The following is a 21,480-nucleotide window of genomic DNA, read 5'->3' as shown; positions in this document are numbered from 1 at the left end:
GCCTCCAAACACGTCTCCGACGATTGTCTGGTTGAAGGCATATGCGACACTAATAGGTGAAGAGAACTTGATGCCAATCCTGAGACGTCCATCCGGCATGTTGTTGGGCCCAACTGTTCCGCGCTGCATGGTGTTATGGTTGCAAAGATGGATCTCGCCATGGACGTCGGGAGTGCAGTTGCGCATCATGCAGCCTATTGCGCATAGTTTGAGTCGTAACACGACGTCCTGTGGCTGCACGAAAAGCATTATTCAACATGGTGACGTTGCTGTCAGGGTTCCTCCGAGCCATAATCCTCAGGTAGCTGTCATCCACTGCAGTAATAGCCCTTGAGCGGCCTGAGCGAGGAATGGTTCAAATGGCTCTGAGCGCTATGGGACTTAACATCTGAGGTCATCAGTCCCCTAGAACTTAGAACTACTTAAACCTAACTAACCTAAGGACATCACACACATCCATGCCCGAGGCAGGATTCGAACCTGTGACCGTAGCGGTCGCGCGGTTCCAGACTGAAGCGCCTAGAACCGCTCGGCCACCAGCGGCCGGCAGCGAGGAATGTCATCGACATTTCCTGCCTGTGTCTCCTCCATGTCCGAACAACATCGCTTTGGTTCACTCCGAGACGCCTGGACACTTCCCTTGTTGAGAGTCCTTCCTGGCACAAAGTGACAATGCGAACGCGATCGAACCGCGGTATTGACCGTCTAGGCATGGTTGAACTATAGACAACACGAGCAGTGTACCTCCTTCCTGGTGGAATGACTGGAACTGATGGACTCTGGGACCCTCTCCGTTTAATAGGCGCTTCTCATTCATGGTTGTTTACATCTTTGGGCGGGTTTAGTGTCATACAATATCCACAGTCAACGTCTATGTTCAAGATTTCGAGGAACCGGGGTAATTTTTAATTTTTTTGATGTATGTAATTCGTTTGGTCATCAAAATTAGCAGAGTTGAAGTCAGAAGAGAAGTACTACAGTTTCGCAGGACAATATGGAACTCAAGGAAAGGGTACTAAGGGAGATTAATGTTTAAAGTCCCCTAGACGACGACGTCGTTAGAAAAGTACATTCTCAGCTTGCCAAAGAATAGGGGAGGAAACTGTCGATGTCGCTTTCAGAGGAATTATCCTGGAATTTGGCTTTAGGGAGCTGAAAACATAAGTATCGATGGTCAGCCAGTTGATGGTGACATCCTTGGGAAAGTGTTTGGGAAAGTATGTGGTGTGGAAATGATGACGAACAGGATTCCGAAACAAGCAGTTGGAAAGGGAAGGAGAATAGGTCAGCCGCGCGGGATTAGCCGAGCGGTCTCGAGCGCTGCAGTCATGGACTGTGCGGCTGGTCCCGGCTGAGGTTCGAGTCATCTCTCGGGCATGGGCGTGTGTGTTTGTCCTTAGGATAATTTAGGTTAAGTAGTGTGTAAGCTTGGGGACTGATGACCTTAGCAGTTGAGTCCCATAAGATTTCACACAGATTTGAACAGAATAGTGCAGAGAAAAGTAACCATGACATGGAGAGGGAAATCACTATTATGTTATAGCTGGTAGGATGGGTTTTGTGGTCACGTAGGTGTAGGGGTAGGTAGCTTGATGGTTGAAATTTTGGTAGAACTGCATGTGCAGTGTAAGTAACATGGCGATGGTGGATGGTTGGGTGGGTGGGGGAGGAGGGGTTGCAGTGAGAACGAGGGTATCTGGTCATCCTTACCACTACCGATGCCAAATCCAGGACAGAAAGCCGACCACAAGCATACACGGGATGTCGCCAGGAAATAGAAGAAGAAGAACGAGAAGAGTGGAGAACAACCTAATACCGCGCTCAGGCTGCACGGCTTAACAGACAAGCTGTCGTTATTTTGACAGACAGATTGATAGGATGTTCTGTCTGCTGCCCTGTGTATATATAAATAAGTGTTTCGCTGTCTATAAAAAGTGTGAACTGACGACCTTCATGTTGTATCAGTATAATATATAGAAAGAAAGACATGTTTGAAGTCGAACTTACTTTAAACTTTAGGAGTTTTGTAAGAACATTAGCATGAAAACTTTTTTAGGTGCTTCATATCTCCTCTAAAATTGTAGTTATATTGACAGCGCCTTCAAGAATTTCGTTCAAAGAGGTGGGGGCATCGTCTGTGCGTTACATAACACTGCCCTTGCATTTACATAACTCTGAGGTTCACTGGGAGTTAAATCAGTTGTGAATGAAGTATCCGCTGCTTGCTGTGGTATGCTTCTGAGGAACAACACTACGCAACATTAATTAAAAGGGAAACATTTGAAACTTATACTAAACATTATAACCTTACTTTTACGTTCACTACCAGTTTCCCATCCTTTGCAGATAAAAGTATATTGATGTCGAGAATGTTTCCGCGACAGAGCGGAGGTTTAAATCGCGGTGTACAATGTTCTCTGATGTTATATGTGGGCCAAACGGGTAGTTATTTAGCTGTCTTCATAAGAGAACATTGCAATGTTGGTAGCAATAAAATAAAAAAAAGGCGAATATGAAATAGGCCACATACATCAGTATACTTATATTTGTCGTTATGTCTCTAATGAATTTACTGTTGGAAAGAGTTTAAGAGCTTGAAATACGAGTATATACCAGTTTTAAAAAATACACATGTCAGTTGGTAAATGAACAACACAATTTCCATAAAATAACCTCTTTCCATGTACTTTCTGATCCTATATGAAGTATCTTCTCCCTATTTTGTGCCTTTTTCATTTATAGCAGTCTAGCTGTTACCAACGGCTTGCATATTAGTAATTTTGTTATGGTGAGTGATCGTGAGTAAATAAGCTATCGCTCGTGCAATAACATCAGCTGCCTCACATGTTTGTTTGCCTGTTGCCATAAGCATTGTGTGAACGCCCCCTCCTCTCCCACAACTGCCCCAACACACAACATGCGGCATGCACCGCATCTCTGCCCAGCAGTTGGAGCAGCGTGGCATGGGCAAGGAGCATGTAAGTTATGCATAGCGCTATTGCAGCAGATATGCATTATACAATGTGTACATTATACAACTAAATTAATAATTTTTTAACGTGGTTTATGTTCATTGATATAAAAATGATGTTCCTTTCCCCACTTCGCCCTCTTAGGGGTCTCTTTTTTTTAACTTTCTGAAGTAGCCTATATTCTTCCTGAGGGTTCAAGTAATTCCATGCAAAATTTTATCTAAATCGGTTGAGCAGTTTAATCATGGAAACGTAACAGACAGAGTTACTTTCCGTATTTAATAATATTAGTAGGAAGTGTGGATTAAACTCGTTTGGACAGTATAAGTATTGTATCAATTAAACTGAATTATTTCATGTTCAAAATGGTTCAAATGGCTCTGAGCACTATGGGACTTAACATCTGAGTTCATCAGTCCCCTAGAACTTAGAACTACTTAAACCTAGCTAACCTAAAGACATCACACACATCCATGCCCGAGGCAGGATTCGAACCTGCGACCGTAGCGGCTACGCGGTTCCAGACAGAAGCGCCTAGAGCCGCACGGCCACACCGGCCGGCAATCATGTTATGTAGAACACACTAAGCAATAAAAGCATTTTCACCAATATGATAAAGTCAAAAGTCAAAGAGTAAACAGCTTTTTCAAAGAGTATTTTTTTCCCTAAATCACGTAATATTCTTAAAATTAATAAGCGCATTGTACTACACATTCCAAAGCAGCCCATGTTCTACCCCAGGGTTTGTTTCTTGTTTTTGTTTTATTTTGTTGGGTTTCGGTGCTTGCCCATACAGCCATCTCAACAGTGTAAAGGCGATCGACAGTGTCCTTCAATAATTCAGAATATTCATTAAGGTCAAGCCGTATCCTGGTACGAAGTTACATAGGCTTAGACTTGTCATTGACACCATGCACTCGATTTTAATGTTAGTTATGACGATAGGAAGATAAGGACAATACAGCTCCCAGTCCACGAGTGGGGAAAATCTTCGACCCGCTCAGGAATCGAACCTGGGTCCCTATGGTTTAGAATCTGCCGCATTGACCCTACAGCTGCCGAGGCGGGCTTTCCTGAGGTTTGAACTATCTGCTTACCAGATTTCATCGAATTCTGTTCAGTGGTTTAGTCGTAAAAACATAACAGACAGAGCTACTTTCACATTTATGGTATTAGTATAGATCTTATTCTGTCGGCTCGCACTTTGTTCATATTAACTCAGTTTAATATTTGTTTCATTCTGGTTGATTAGTGTACACTTGCTGCCATCCGTGACCAGTGAAATGTTTATAAATGCCAAAGGAAGTGCTTCGAAATTCAGTTCTTTTAATGACACAAAAGTAAATTTCAAGTAATATGAATATCATTATTCCATCCCATCCTGGCGTCGTGGTATAGCAAGTTTGTATAGCTATTATTTAAAAAACAGCCGTAGGTTTCAGAAAATTCTTTACACGTATGCAATACGCGAATAGGGATGGGTCCCTCGGGCCGTTGAGATAATTTCTGATTTTTTAACATATCCTGATGAAGCCCTATCCAGGCGAAACGCGTCGTTCTTGAGTTAATAAAGAACACTGTGCAATCTACGACTGTTTTTTAAATAATGATAATATGAACAATCACAATTCTCTCTGTGAATTATCGTACTCATAATCTCTGCTTGTATGAAATATTTGTGTTAGAATTATTTACTTTCTTGACTTTCTAATGGTTCAAATGGTTCAAATGGCTCTGAGCACTATGGGAGTTAACATCTGTGGTCATCAGTCCCCTAGAACGTAGAACTACTTAAATCTAACTAACCTGAGGACACCACACACATCCACGCCCGAGGCAGGATTCGAACCTGCGACCGGAGCAGCCGCGCGGTTCCGGACTGAGCGCCTAGAACCGCTAGACCGCCGCGGCCGGCTGACTTTCTAATACTATGTTCTTACGCTAATCTAAATGAGCGAGGGCTAATTAGAATACTGAGCACGTGATTGATAGTTCTCTCTGATGACCAGAACGAAGGTATCATGGGACACAATGGAATCCTTGCACAGTAATTATTACTGAATTCACGCTTGCAGCTCACAAACTCGAAATAAGTTACCTTTCTCTGAAATGCCATCTCTTTATACAGCCATCTTGAAAAACATAGTTCATCCTCAGGTTACACGTCATGGAACATATCAAATAGAAATATCTGTGTGACACCTCCGATGTCAAAGCTGCTCATTACGCCATAATACAACACCCTCTCTTATGGACTCCGCAACTACTATTGAACAAGACTGCGACTCGAATGGACTGTTACCTGCTAGCTTGCCCGCGCTTTACTTAATTATGCAACCTTTGCAAACCAAAGACTGTGTATCGCCCTTGTGTTCAGCGTGCAAAGATATTTAAGGTGACTATGTACAGAATAGACAGATAATATTATCATATTTGCGTTCAAAGATTCATCGAGTGGCGGTGTACCAAACTAACTTTGATTGACTACTATTTCATTTAGTGCGTAATTTAGTGTGCAATTTAGTGTATAATTTCAGTTGTACATCACTCTAATGACAACAAACTTACATCACAACAATTACTGGCTTCAGTATCGTCAGTCCCTTCGAGTATTTACGATCCGTTGTCACTGATACTACAGACTGCGTGCCTGAGATAAATAGGGCATTTAGACTGTGAGAAATTCTACAACAAAACTTTCTGGCATTTGGAAGGACCCATCCGTCGCTACCAAAACAAAGGTCACCCTCGTCGGAAATCTGATCTTCCCTATCGCGACTTAAGCAGCTGAAGCCAGGACAATTAAGACTACCAATCGTCCCAGGATTTATGCTCTGGAAAAGTGGCGCTATTGAAGATTACTTCGATTGTAATGGGCAGAATTGGTTAGAATTGTGGAGCTATAGAAGATTTACTTCGAATACCACGGGCACCAAATTGAATTAATGAATCGATCCTGAGGAATTTGACATCAGAACAAAAGTGACGTTTCTTGTCAGCCAAAATCAGATGGAATACTAGGTGGTTATAATTAAAGTGCAGCTACTCACGGGAGTCCAGTGTGGGCTGTAATAATCGTATGGCAACGAAACTTGGTAGAAATGCTAATGCGTTAATCAGGAACCGATTTACGCTGGGTAAAATTTAGCACCAATTTTGGACACTACGTGCAAGTCTGGCGCTTTACATTGTTTGTATGACGGTATTGCATCCACAGTGTCATCTGGCATGCCATAAAGTGAATGAACAGTATGGCTATCGGGAATAGAGACCGTGTGCTCTTACTGAGACTATTTTATGTGAACCGCACCTATTACACTGCTGCATCGAGAAAGTGTCGCTGACTGACAGATCTGTGCAGAAACCCTAGAACATTAATTGGCTTAAAGAACTTGCTAATGAAATTCGAAAACCCACGTTAGTTTGGTTTGGAACGGGGGAGCAAAAGGTGTCCTCTGTCGGTGGAAGTTATTGACGAGGTTGCTGTTGCTGTAACTGACCATGCAGCACATATCTCAGCTGGTGTTTGTGCCCGTGCAGTGTCACGAGAACTGCCGATCCTAAAGTCAAGAGCGCAAGAAGTTTTTCAGTCTATTTTACACTGGTACGCGTACAAGACCGAGACAGTGTAGCAACTGGAACCTCATGATTGACACCAACGTTCGGAATTTGCTCTTCCGCGTCTGGCACCTATCGATATTGATGACACGTGGCTGAGCAATATTCTCTGAAGTGACGAGGCACATTTTACACAACAGGGTGCAGTGAATCTACAGAACTGCCGCATTTGAGGTACTGTTAAACCAAAGGTTGTGCACGAAGAGCCATTTAAATCACCATAGTCGGCCGGAGTGGCCGTGCGGTTCTAGGCGCTACAGTCTGGAACAGTGCGACCGCTACGGTCGCAGGTTCGAATCCTGCCTCGGGCATGGATGTGTGTGATGTCCTTAGGTTAGTTAGGTTTAATTACGAGGGGCGTTCAGAAAGTAAGCTCCGATCGGTCGCGAAATGGAAACGACTATGAAAATCCGATAAAGCTTTGCACAGATGTGTTGGGTAGTGTCTCTAGTATAACCCCAGTTAGCATCACGTCGCTCTTCTCATTTCTGAGCTCGCAGTGAGTGCGTAAAGATGTCTAGAAAATAGTGTCTGCCGCCAAGTACGAGGGCCTGGTGAGAAATTTCGCCTGAAGCTATGCAGCTAACATTACATAACTGTCGTGCTGTTTCGTCTTCACGACAATTCTCAGCCGCATTCTGCAGGGGCAATGAAGATGCTCCTGCATCGTTTTCAAATGGAAATGTTAGATTTCCCACAATACAGTCCGCAATTGTCTCCCCCTGAGTTTCAAATCTGGTCACATGAACCGCTGTCTTTGAAGACAACATTTTGCACAGACAACGAGGTGTAGGCCAGCGTGGAGAATTGGCGGAAAGCACTGGCGGCTGCCTTCTATGATGAGGCTATTGAAAAGTTGGTACAACGCTATGACAAAAGTCTAAGTCAGAACGGCGACTACGTAGAGAAGTAGCTGAAAGGTGTAGCTAATTGTTACAAGTAAAACATTTTTGATGTTCACTGTGGTTTCAATTTGGCAATCAATCGGAGCTTACTTTCTGAACAGGCCTCGTAGTTCTAAGTTCTAGACGACTGATGACCTCAGAAGTTAAGTCGCATAGTGCTCAGAGCCATTTGAACCATTTTGAAATCACCATATGTGACTGTATGGTATGGATTTACAAGCATCTTTACTCTCGGTCCGTTCTTCTTTAAAGAAAAAGGGTTTGTCAGGTGTACCGTGACGTATGTACGTTATCGAGACATCCTTGTACACCATGTCAGCTACGGTAGCAGGTTCGAATCCTGCCTCGGGCATGGATGTGTGTGACATCCTTAGGTTAGTAAGGTTTAAGTAGTTCTAAGTTATAGGGGAGTGATGACCTCAGACGTTAAGTCCAATAGTGCTCAGAGCCATGTGAACCATTTTTGAACACCATATCATGCCTACTTTCGAAGAGTGCAACTGTGCTGCAACCACTGTTTTCGCCCAGTGAAAGATCTACTTAACACAATCTTCCACGAACGGGTTATCTCCAGAGGTTTTCGAGATGCATGACCTGCAAGATCAGCCAATTTGAATCCATGTGACTTTTGCTCTGCAGATAACTAGAAGAACGCGTTTACCAGGGAGATGTTCGGGCTGTACCTGATCTGAAGGCTAGTATACAGGAAAACGTTGCTCAGATTCCACCGGACCTGCTGTTAGCAACTATTAATCACGTCATTGTAAGGCTGCAGCGTCTCGTCGACCTCTTCGGTGCTCATTTTGAATAAATTCTGTAAGCGGTGATTATTAATAAAATTAACATTATACCTTTCTCACTTTTTCGACCTTTTCTGCCCACGTCCCCTTCCTCAATATGGGGATGGTTCGTCTTTCTTGCACTTACAGCGAAAGATTTGCATCTGGTGGCCAAAATTGGATCTAATTTTTTTCCAGCGTAGATCGGATCAGCATTAACGCATTAGCACATCTACCATGTTTGGCTGCGATACGATACTTATAGACCACAGTGGACCTTGTCAGTAGCTGCACAATAATGATAATCAGCAGGTATTTTGGTCACATTGCCAGAAGGTAAGAGGTCATGTAAGAAACAATATTTTGGTGGTGTTAGCGGGTGGGGGGGGGGGGGGGGGGGAGGGGAGCCTGACAGGGGAATGTGCTGAAACCTTCGCCACACGCTGTAAGATGACTTATTGATTTATAACATGAGGTGACAAAAGTTGTGCGATAGCAATATGTTCGTATCCAGACGGCGGCAGTATTGCACACACAAGGTAAAAGAGGGTAATGCATTGGCGGAGCTGTCGTGTCTACTCAAGTGCTTCATGCGAAACGGTTTACGACGTGATTATGGTTTCACGACGGGAATTAACAGACTTTGAATGAGGAATGCTGGTTGGAGCTAGACGCATAGTACATTTCATTACGGAAACCTTTAGGGAATTCAGTACGCCGAGATCCACGGTGTCAAGAGTGTGCCGAGAATACCAAATTCCAAGCGTTACTTCTCACCACGGACAACGCAGTGGCAGACAGCATTCACTTCACGACCGAGAACAGCGGCGTCTGTGTAGAGTTGTCATTGCTAACAGGCAACGACACTATGTGAAATAACAGCAGAAAGCAATGTGGGGCTTTAGACGTATGTATCCCTTAGGGCAGTGCGCCGAAAAACGGCGTTAATGGATTATGGCAGCAGACGACCAACGCAAATGCCGTTGCTAACAGAACGACATCACCTGCAGTACCTCCCCTTTACTTGTGATCATGTCGGTTGGACCCTAGGCGAATGGAAAACTGTGGCCCGGTCAGGTGAGACCCGATTTCAGTTGGTAAGAGCTGATGGTGGGGTTCGAGAGTCGCGCAACCCGAAGAAGCCATGGCTCTAAGTTGTCAACTATGCACTGTGCAAGCGGATGGTGGCTTCATAATATTGTGGGCCGTGTTTACATGGAGTGGACTAGGCCCTCTTATCCAACTGAGCCGATCATTCACTGGAAGTGGTTATGGAGACCATTTGCAGCTGTTCATGAAGATCATGTCCCAAACATCGATGTCGTGCCACCGGGCCACGATTATTCGCGACTGGTTTGAATGACATTCTGGACAATTAGAGCGAATGATTTGCCCACTCATTCGCCCGACACTAATCCCATCGAATATTGATGAGACATAATCGAGAGGTCAGTTCGTGCACAACATCCTGCTCCGGCAACACTTTCGCAACTATCGACAGCTACAGATGCAGCATGGCCCAATGTTTCTGCAGGGAGCTAGCAACGACTTGTTGACTCCAGGTCATGTGGAGGTGCTGCACTACGGCCCGCAACAGGATTTCCGACAATATTAGGAGGTGCCGCATGACTTCATGTCAGTGTACACAGGGTGGTCCATTGATCGTGACCGGGTGAAATAAGCGTCAAACGAAAAAACTACATAGGACGAAACTTGTCTAGCTTGAAGGGAGAAACCGTATGGCGCTATGGTTGGCCCGCTAGATGGCGCTGCCATAGGTCAAAATGCGTTCTTTTAAAAAGGAACGCCCTTTTTTATTACATATTCGTGTAGTACGTAAAGAAATATGAATGTTTTAGTTGGACCACTTTTTTCGCTTTGTGATAGATGGCGCTGTAATAGTCACAAACATATGGCTCACAATTTTAGACGAACGGTTGGTAAGAGGTAGGTTTTTTAAATTAAAATACAGAAAGTAGGTACGTTTGAACATTTTATTTCGGTTGTTCCAATGTGATACATGTACCTTTATGAACTTATCATTTCTGAGAACGCCTGCTCTTACAGCGTGATTACCTGTAAATACCACATTAATGCAATAAATGCTCAAAATGATGTCCTTCAACCTCAATGCATTTGGCAATACGTTTAACGACATTCCTCTCAACAGCGAGTAGTTCACCTTCCGTAATGTTCGCACATGCATTGACACTGCGCTGACGCATGTTGTCAGGCGTTGTCGGTGGACAACGATAGCAAATATCCTTGAACTTTCTCCACAGAAAGAAATCCACGGACGTCAGATCCGGTGAACGTACGGGCCATGGTACGCTGCTTCGACGACCATTCCACCTGTCATGAAATATGCTATTCAATACCACTTCAACCGCACGCGAGCTATGTGCCGGATATCCATCATGTTGGAAGTACATCGCCATTCTGTAATGCAGTGAAATATATTGTAGTAACATCGGTAGAACATTACGTAGGAAATCAGCATACATTGCACCATTTAGATTGCTATCGATAAAATGGGGGCCAATTATCCTTCCTCCCATAACGACGCACTATACATGAACCCGCCAAGGTCGCTGATGTTCCTCTTGTCGCAGCCATCGTGGATTTTCCTTTGCCCAATAGTGCATATTATGCCGGTTTACGTTACCGCTGTTGGTGAATGACGCTTCGTCGCTAAATAGAACGCGTGCAAAAAAATCTGTCATCGTCCGGTAATTTCTCTTGTGCCCAGTGGCAGAACTGTACACGACGTTGAAAGTCGTCGCCATGCAATTCCTGGTGCACAGAAATGTGGTACGGGTGCAATCGATGTTGATATAGCATTCTCAACACCGACGTTTTTGAGATTCCTAATTCTCGCGCTACTGATGTGCGGATTAGCCACGACAGGAGCTAAAATACCTACTTGGGCATCATCATTTGTTGCAACTCGTGCATGACGTTTCACATGTGGCTGAACACTTCCTGTTTCCTTAAATAACGTAACTGTCCGTCGAACGGTCCAGACACTTGGATGATGTCCAGGATACCGAGCAGCATACATAGCACACGCACGTTGGGCGTTTTGATCACAATAGCCATACGTCAACACGATATCGATGTTTTCCGCAATTGGTAAACGGTCCATTTTAACGCGGTTAATGTACCACGAAGCAAATACCGTCCGCACTGGCGGAATGTTACGTGATACCACGTACTTATAAGTTTGTGACTATTATAGCGCCATCTATCACAAAGCGAAAAAAGTGGTCCAACTAAAACATTCATATTTCTTTACGTACTACACGAATATGTAATAAAAATGGGGGTTCGTATTAAAAAAAAAACGCAGTTGATATCTGTTTGACCTATGGCAGCAGCATCTAGCGGGCCAACCATAGCGCCATCTGCTTTCCCCCTTCAAGCTAGACGAGTTTCGTTCTTTGTAGTTTTTTCCTTTGATGCTTATTTCGTGATATATTTGGCCCGGCCACTATCAATGGACCACCCTGTATATGGAGAAGAGTAATGGGCGTGATCCACGTGGGACCCCTGATACTAGATCCCTCCATTGTGAGGGTTTTGTTCTAATCGAAGATGTGTAGATAGAGCACTGGCGGAAAACGAAGACCGAAGCCGTGTAGGCGGCCTTTTAGAAACACTGTTCGTGCGTTTCGAACACGCAGACTTGCGGACAGGGGACAGGCTACGCGCGTCGACAGCCGAGCCGCGTGGCTGGCACCGTACACAACACAGCCGCCACTGCCGTCCCAGCCTCTGCCGGTGCCACTGCCACTGCCACGTCCCACCGCAGCGGTTATCGGCGGCCCACTCCGGCGCAGCTGTGTTTGCGCCGCTATCTCGCTGCTTTTTTAATTATCGATACCAGCTGCAGACAAGCGGGTCGATAGCGGCCATATCCGCCGGGCCCGTCGCTGTCCTCCGCTGGGAACGGTCCGCCTCCCTGCTCCCCACACCCCTGTCAGATTTGCGCACTTCGACACCGCCATACACAATTAGGGTTTGCGTACAACCAGTTGCGTGTGTCTACACGCGAGGAACGTGACGAAGCGAATGTGTGGAACAGAGTGAACGAATCGTCCTTGCCACTCAGTCCGGGCTAAGCGTATCTTTAATATTTCAGCCATACAGCATATCAGCTTTAATCATTAGCGACTCTTTCTAAAATTAAAACGTTACAGCGTGGTTCATTCTCTAGCGCTTGTAATGGTACTTGAATTACGTAACCATTACGGCACCTCACCTCAACCTCTCGATACCAGCAATATTCTGCTGTGCTTCTCTAAAGTAGTTAACTTATTTCTGTGACAACATTCAGATTTGATTTCATTAATGTAGAGGTACTTCGATACATCGATATGTCTATATCACAATGATATTATTCTTATGTGTATTCTTTCTTTTGTCACTATGATCTTTGACGTACTCATAACTCTGATTTTTGGGCACGTAAGCGGTTATTAGAGAGTCAAGCTTTGGTCGTCATGGTAAAAAGACGCAAATTGTAGTCAGTTTATGAAATATGAACTTTAACAGTGAGGAAGATATTTTCAAGTACGTTTTATATTGTGAAGTCATGTTTTGGAACGAGTTACATGATATTGCAACAAAGGCAATAAAAAAGAAGTGTAACTTAAATTCGGAGTGCTGATTACTTTTTTTACATCACCATTGTCCTAACTTGCAAAAGTTTAATCTTCAAGAATGGTTTATGAAACACATCTATAAAGCTTTTGAATATCGCAGAATAACACGTAGGCCTCTTTGCATCCGAGCTTGGAATCGTCACTACCTAGATTTTCGACGATTGAGCGATGAGTTCACAACGAGACCAGCGTGGGAAACACGAAAAGATGAGTGCCTAGTTTATCCATTATTTCAAGAAATGACTTTATTAACTGTGCTCTAATGACGCCTGCCACATAAATAACTTTGTTGTTGCCCGAAAATGCAATATTTAGCAGCGTGAGCAACACTACAATCATAATTAATTTTTGACCTTTGTTGTGGTAGGGTTGTTAGACGCTGCACCTTTTCATTTCTTTTCGGTAAATTACCAAGCAGCTTATGTAGAATTACATAATTTTTCACAGCAGAATTAATCGGACCCAAGTGAGTGAGTATTACATCTTTAACGATGATGACCTCGTCTAAATTGACCCTTTGCTCACAGGATGTATTAAAAAAATAGATCGTACCCAACATTTAATATCTTCAGTTCTTTGAATCGCACCTTCAAGCATCTGGAATGTACATGTTTTTATGAAATTACTGATTTTCATATATTCGAAATATCGCTTTTGCAAACTGTTAATCAATCTGTTGGTCGAATCGGTTCAAACAAGTACTGCTCATGATATGTTTCATGTGACGACCAGTGTCAACGGAAACGTCGGATTGTTTCCTGTTACACACAAAATGAGTTTTAAAGCAGAATTTTAGGTACAGATTCGACAGAGCGGCCTCAGATTAGTCCAATGCGATATTCGGCTTAGCGATATTTATTAATAGGGACAGTCAAACTCGAAGATAACCAGTACCCAGTACAACCGACGAGGAGAGCACCGCAAGTTCCGTAACCGATTTCCCAGAAACTTCGCTCAGTGGAAGAGGAGCCAAAATAAGCTAACAGTGTCTTGGCTTACCCGTAGATACTCGATCGTTCGGAAGAAAACGAGCAAAATTTTCGAGGCACTTCTATTTCGTTATGTGTCTTTTAGCGAGGTGGTAGTTCAACAGAAGTGATGGCACAGTGGCTGGTGTCGCGGTTTCACACTTTTGCGTCCTGTGTCCTAAATCCGTTTATAATTCTTTTATTTTTAATTTTCATTTATATCCGATCTCCATAGAGGATAACTACACGAATGTTTTTCAGTATGTATTGAAATAACCTTGTCCTTATTCGTTTAATAACTATAGGGTGAACGAATTAAAAAGAAAAGAAAGATAATAAATGAAGGAAAACATTATTTTAAATCATTTTCGTTGAAGTTTCTGTGATGTATCTTGATTGATAATAAATTGCAAGCGCCAGTTTTCGGAAAAGTGATCCGTTTTGCGTGGTTTGCTGCTAAATTTTTGCCAACATATGAAATCTTCAGGAATGTTAACGATGTTTGCTTACGAGAGAAATTTGTACAAAGAAATGTTGTTGCGATAAATTTACCTTCTTGCGATGCTGGTATTGTTCACAATTTCTATTTTCGAATGTTTCTATGATTGGTGTCCTCCAACATGAATACACCAAATCTTCCTGGCGAATAAACATAAGATGAGATATGAGAATTAAGAACTGATATAGTAGGAAGAAATATAAGAATGTGAGAATTAAAAAAAATTAACCCATGAAAATTCCATAACATGGATATTGTTTAACAAATGTACGACACTTACTGTCAAAACCAGTTGTAATTTTACAATTAATATAACACAGTCGTATCCCCTCACTTAATAATAAACATTTGTGTAGTAACCTTCTACGGACATGGATATGTAAATGAATAACATAAATAAAAACAATTACCGCGTTTTGAACACGGGATGCAAAACGCGACAGTCGGAGAAGGTAGCCACTGTGCCACCAACCGGGCTGAGCTACTCGGACGAAAAGGTATCAAAATTATGTCGAAAACTTTGACGGTCGTTTTCTCATAAGTGGTCGAGTATCTACGGATAAGCTGAGACATGTGTTCGCTTATTTCGACTCTTCTTCTACTGAGCGAAGTTTCTGGAAAATCGGGTTATGCCACTTACCGTCTTCTCCTTGTGTGTGGAGTTGCTGCGTAACTCTAGCACACAGCGCAGGACAGGGAGGAACACGTGACAGGGTAAGTTGCGCAAGGACTGCTACTGGAGTATCGATTGTTCTCGCTGCTTTATAGTCCCTGTCAATAAATACCGCAAGACCAAACGTCGCACTTGTCTAATCTGGGATCGCTTTATCGAATGCCTATGTAGAATTTCGCTTCACAAATAATTTTGTTTGTAACGGGAAACAGTCCAATGCTTCAAGGTGAGACTGGACGTCGCATGAAAGGCGTCATGAGCAGCAGTTGTTTGGGATGGTTCGAACTACATATTGCAACAACGAAACTGCAAATGTCTCTCGAAACGCATAAGGAAATGCAGCTGATATATATATGGTGGTCCAAAAGTCCGGAAACACCCTCATAAAATAGTAGCAAACAAGGAAACAGAGGCCCTACACACGAGGAACGGGAAGGGGGAAACTTTATAGGCTATGCCACCAACATGGTGGCCATCTTGAAAGCTGCCATCTTGGATTCAATTCCAAAATTTCAAATGAGAATGTGGTCATGTGACATATAAAACAGATAGAGAACTTCACCAGAAAAACAATGCCGTTATTATTTTAAACATAACTTTATTCATTCTCGGTTTATAGCCAGTTACATGTGGCAGCGGTGGGACGCTTGGCAGCGTGTGTGTTATGTGTCGAAGAGACATTACGCCGATGTTACACAGTACCGGAAGACCACCAACAGTCATAGGAATGGCTCGATATGTTGTCCATTATGTTGGATTGTTAATGCTATCCTCCGAACCCAGTCCTGATGAACTTTGACCAACACATCTGGCTGAATTTGACCACACGCATCAACAATGCGCTGCTTTCGATGATGCAAATCCCGTATTTTCACAGAATAAACCAATGCTTTAACATGACCCCAGCCGGCAGAAGTGGCCCTGCGGTTCTAGGCGCTACAGTCTGGAACCGCGAGACCGCTACGGTCGCAGGTTCGAATCCTGCCTCGGGCATGGATGTGTGTGATGTCCTTAGGTTAGCTAGGTTTAAGTAGTTCTAAGCTCTAGGGGACTGATGACCTCAGAAGTTAAGTTCCATAGTGCTCAGAGCCATTTGAACCATTTTTTTTTTACATGACCCCAAAGATAAAAATCCAAAGGAGTCAAATATGGTGAACCAGGTGGCCACTCCACAGCACCCCTACGATCAATCCACTTTTGAGGGAACTGCACATCCAGGTATGCTCGCACATTGGGCCCATAATGTGGTGGGGCTCCATCATGCTGGAAGAATCCCGGAAATGTCCCATCCTGCGTTAACGACGAGGGGAACATTTCTTCATCCAATAACCTCAGATAACCGTTGGCTGTTACCGCACCATCAATAAAAAAAGGTCCAACGACTTTGGTACCCCACACACCATACCAGACCATCACTTTTTGTGTGTTTTGGAAGTATCAATCCAGTGCGGATTGGTGTCGGACCAGTATCTATGATTCTGCTTGTTCACTTCACCATTGATAAAGAAATTGGCTTCATCACTGAACAGTACCTGATAGGGGAAACGTGGGTTTATCTGCAGCTGCTGTGTCACCCATATTGCGAGCTGTACCCGACGGTCTAGGTCATCCTCGTTCAAGTGATGGAGCAGCTGAATTTTATAGGGGTGCCGTTTGTGCTGCGATAAAATTCGCAGTATGGAGGTACGGCTAACCCAAATTCTTGTGACGGGCGACGAGTACTCCGTTGCGGACTCTTGCTCAATGATGCCAACAGGCTCACTGTTGTTGCTTCATCGGTCGCGGATTTTGGTCTTCCAGCTTTAGGTTTATCTGCGACAGAACCTGTTGCTCGTAATTTGGCCAAAAGCTTGGCAATTGCGCTGTGAGTGATGGGCTGTCTGATTGGTGATGACTGTTGAAATCCTCAGCAATGACCCGTGTGCTTCTTTCTCCTGATATCAAGATGATTTCATGTGTCAAGGACATTTTGTAACCTGTAAATAAGGAAACAATGATTAAAACGTTAGCATGAGTAAATGATACCTAACAGTTAAACACATGCAACATATCAGGCATGGGATAGTCACTTTACACCGTTTCAGACTCCATTTCATGACTTCTCAGTACGTAATACTCACGCTGCCAAGCGTCCCACTACTGCCGCGAGTAATCAGCTATAACCCGAGAGTGAACAAAGCTATGTTTAAACTAACAACGGCATTGGTTTTCTGGTGAAATTCTCTACCTGTTTGATATGTCACATGACCACATTCCCATTTGAAATTTTGGAGTTGAATGCAAGATAGCGGCTTTCAAGACGGCCGCCATGTTGGTGGCATAGCCTATAAAGTTTCCATCTTCCCGTTCCTCGTGTGTAGGGACTCTGTTTCCTTGTTTGCTATTCCATTTGGATTTCATCAGGGTGTTTCCGGACTTGGAACGAGTGGATCGGTTGCAACCAAACTTGCAACACGCATCACCTACTGTCTGGGAAGGACCACTGTGGGAGTAAGAACGACCTGCTTCCCAAAGTAGTGGGAATGGGGATGAACAAGTATCTCAGCTCAGGACACGCAAATTGCCAGACTACATTCATCCAGTATTTGAGAATGAGAACACTTAGTGTCTTCCAACAAACTTTACAAATAATTTCAAACCTTTACCAGACTTTCTGTCGCTGACGCAAACTGATGAATGAATAATAGTTTATCGCTTACTACATTTGCTCTGTTCATGCAGTAAATCTGCCGCATCAGGCATGGCGTTTAAATTTATTACTTCTTTACTACTAACTCTAATCACAACACATTTCGCAGACTGATTCCACATATACCACTGGAGGTACCTTCAAAATCATATTGTTTTACGACTCTTCGTTCGGGATATACGGTGTCGTAAACATTAAGCTGGGTGGAAACGAAATCACATGGCGAAATTCGCTAGAGATAGAGATGAAATGTGTATAAAATATGAGTGAAATAAGTTAAATATATGTGAAATGTATGTGCCAACTGCATACATGGGCAAAGCTGTAGTTGAAAATCTCCTTCTAAACCCATGGATCCATTTCAGCTAAACTTAGTACACATCTTACTTACTATCTGGATGGAAATATTGTCAATGTAAAAACTAGCAACCTTCTTTTCGGTGGAGGGGGGGGGATAATATAGAGAGATAGAACGGGGAGGAGGAGATGAACGGATAGAGAGGGGGAAAGTAGTGAAGATGGACAGAGATAAAGGGGGGACGAGGAGATGGACAGAGAGAAATGGAGAGAGAAATTATTAGAGCAAGGGAAGAGAGATGGGGTGAGAGGGGGAGGACGATATGGATAGAGAAAGGAAAGAAGAGGAGATAGACAAATAGAGGGATTGGAGGAGATAGACAGTGAGAGGGGGAGGAGGAGGTGGAGAGGGACAGGGGGAAGGACGAGGTGGCTAGAGAGAGAGAGAGGAGGAGATGGACTTAGAGAGGATGCAGACAAGATAGTGTACAGTGGGGGCCGATACTGAGTGGTTTTATTAGTATAAAGTTTGATTTTTATTTTTTCACTTGATGTTCGTCAGTGCCTTCTGCCTGGCAGTAAGCTGCAGCGTCTCAGTCACATTGCCCAGAACCGGCTAGAATCACCCTGAAATACACGTGTTGAACCATCAGCAGCTAAACTCACGTGTTACTGACGAGGTAACGCTACCGAACTACGCGTCTTACGATCTGACCAACCAATAGAGAGGCCTACAGGTGGTCAAGTGGGGGTGGAACCGAGGCCAGCTGCCGGGAGCGGACACGCCGTTCGCTCTCTTCTGCTGGCAGCTTCCAAACCGATCAGACGCCCTCCTCACCTGCTCTCTTGGGCGGCTGCCCATTCAGTCTCGGCGGCTTCTCCAGGCCTGCCTTTCTTTACGGCATTGAAACTTCATATAGTTTAAACTATGTTTTATTCTTCACCTCAACGGGTGCCTACTGCTTTTCCCTCCTGGCCTTCTTGATGCATTAACAATAGAGAGGGGAAAAGAAAATGGACTTGGGGAGAATGAGATGGACAAAGGAATGGGATGAGCAGATGGACCGATACATGGGCAGGAGGAGATGGACAGAGAGTGGAGAATAGATGAGGTGGACAGAGAGATGGGCGAGGAGGAGATGGACAGAGAGAGGTGGTAGGAGAAGATGGACAGGAAGAGTGGAGAATGAAATGGGCAGAGAGAGGCAGTGAGGAGGAGATGGACCTAGAGAGAGTGGATGAGATGGACTGAGGCGCAAGGAGCAGATGGACAGAGGAAGAAGGAGCAGATTAAATGAGAGAAGGAGGAGGGGCACATTGGACAGAGGGAAATGGAAGGATGATATGTACGGAGAGAGGGGTAGGAGGAAATGGACAGTGAGAGTGGGAAGGAAATGAGGAACTGATAGAAAATGAGGTAAATTCAGACCCAAGCCAGACTGGGTGCTCAGATAGTGTGAAACAAAGTTTCTACACCCACTACTGGGCATATCATCCTTCCATTTCCCTCTGTCCAATGTGCCCCTCCTCCTTCTCTCATTTAATCTGCTACCTGTATGAGAAGTTACCAGGTGAGATTCTCAGTGAACATTAGTGTTGAAAAGCTGGGAGATCACCTTAATGGGTCACACATCTTATCAGATCGTTTTAATGCTGCATAGTATTTGAACTTTCTGGACAATGACTTGCCAAAATTTTTCGAGGACGTTCCCTCGAAACTGCACACTAATTTGCAGTTTTGGAATGGTAATGCTCCAGCGCTCTTTTTTCGCTGGGCTAGAGCATGTCTCACAGACAACTTCAGGCGAGGATTAATTGGAAGGGGATGCCCAATCTCTTGGCCTGTGTCCCCGCTGACCTTACACCTTTTGACTTTTTCCTCTGAGTTTGTGTAACGTCCGTTATGTTCTCAACGCCAGCGAGTGCAGGAGTTTGATACCATCAGAGGGGAGCGCGGAATCTTACAGAAAATCAGACAAAACGGTTCGTTTTGGGACATTATGTAAAGAAGTTGATGGTCGTCACGCAGGGTATGTACTGGGTGGTGGTGGTTAGTGTTTAACGTCCCGTCGACAACGAGGTCATTAGAGACGGAGCGCAAGCTCGGGTTAGGGAAGGATTGGGAAGGAAATCGGCCGTGCCCTTTCAAAGGAACCATCCCGGCATTTGCCTGAAACGATTTTAGGGAAATCACGGAAAACCTAAATCAGGATGGCTGGAGACGGGATTGAACCGTCGTCCTCCCGAATGCGAGTCCAGTGTTGGTATGTACTGTACAGTAGCGAAGCCACAGATACGGTTGGCAGTATTTTATTTTATCCTACTGTCAACAAAGGTTCTTTTTCGAACTACAGTATTCTAGTGTTTCATTTATGATACCCGAATGCGCAGAAAGCGCGTGTTACTATAGAGACTATATTCCACATTTTGGGCTAAAGGTTCCTTATATGAAAACGTTAAAAAATCATCTCTCTCTCTCTCTCTCTCTCTCTCTCTCTCTCTCTCTGTGTCACACACTCACACACTCACTCACACACACACACACACACACACACATAGACTTAACAGTTGAAGTAGGATCGTATTTCGACGGATTACTCCATTCGACTGTTCAACAGAGAAAGGCCGGCCGCGGTGGTCTCGCGGTTCTAGGCGCTCAGTCCGGAACCGCGCGACTGCTACGGTCGCAGGTTCGACTCCTGCCTCGGGCATGGATGTGTGTGATGTCCTTTGGTTAGTTAGGTTTAAGTAGTTCTAAGTTCTAGGGGGACTGATGACCTAAGATGTTAAGTCCCATAGTGCTCAGAGCCATTTGAACCATTTGAACAGAGAAAGCTCGAGGAACCCTCGTGGAAAAGACGACATATTTCTCGCGAAACGTAAGGGGTATAAGGGCATACACGGAGGTATGCAGAAAATCATCTTTTTTTACTCGATCAGGGGGTAAAACTGCGATGTAAAAGGAAATCGATAATCCTGCTACGATGTACCCTCCACCGTGAACCATACAACGGCTTATGGGGCATTTGTTTGGATGTTCACACTTGGGATTTTTCCACAGACCACAGCTGAAATCAGTGCCCAACATATGCAGCAATTTGTCGATATGTCCACCCAGCTTCCTGCAGGCCCACAATGTGACCCCGTTCAAATGGCTAAAGGTGTTCAACAAGAGTACGTACTTGTAGGTGGGAAACGGTTTTAGTCTAGAATGAACACTGTTCACTTCTAGACTCAGTACAGTACTGGTTACAGAGACAAAACTCAGGGCCTACTAAGCGCCATCTCATCACCGATGACCGCGACAAGTGAAACACTAACACTACAACCCACCAACATGCACATACTAGATCGTCGTACCACTGGACACAGCCTTTGATGGTGTTGCATTTTTTTCCGGCAGTGTATTAAACAGG

This window comes from Schistocerca americana, chromosome 4, assembly GCF_021461395.2.
Source record: "Schistocerca americana isolate TAMUIC-IGC-003095 chromosome 4, iqSchAmer2.1, whole genome shotgun sequence".
NCBI classification, from domain to species: Eukaryota; Metazoa; Arthropoda; class Insecta; order Orthoptera; family Acrididae; genus Schistocerca; species Schistocerca americana.
This window is presented reverse-complemented; position numbering follows the sequence as displayed.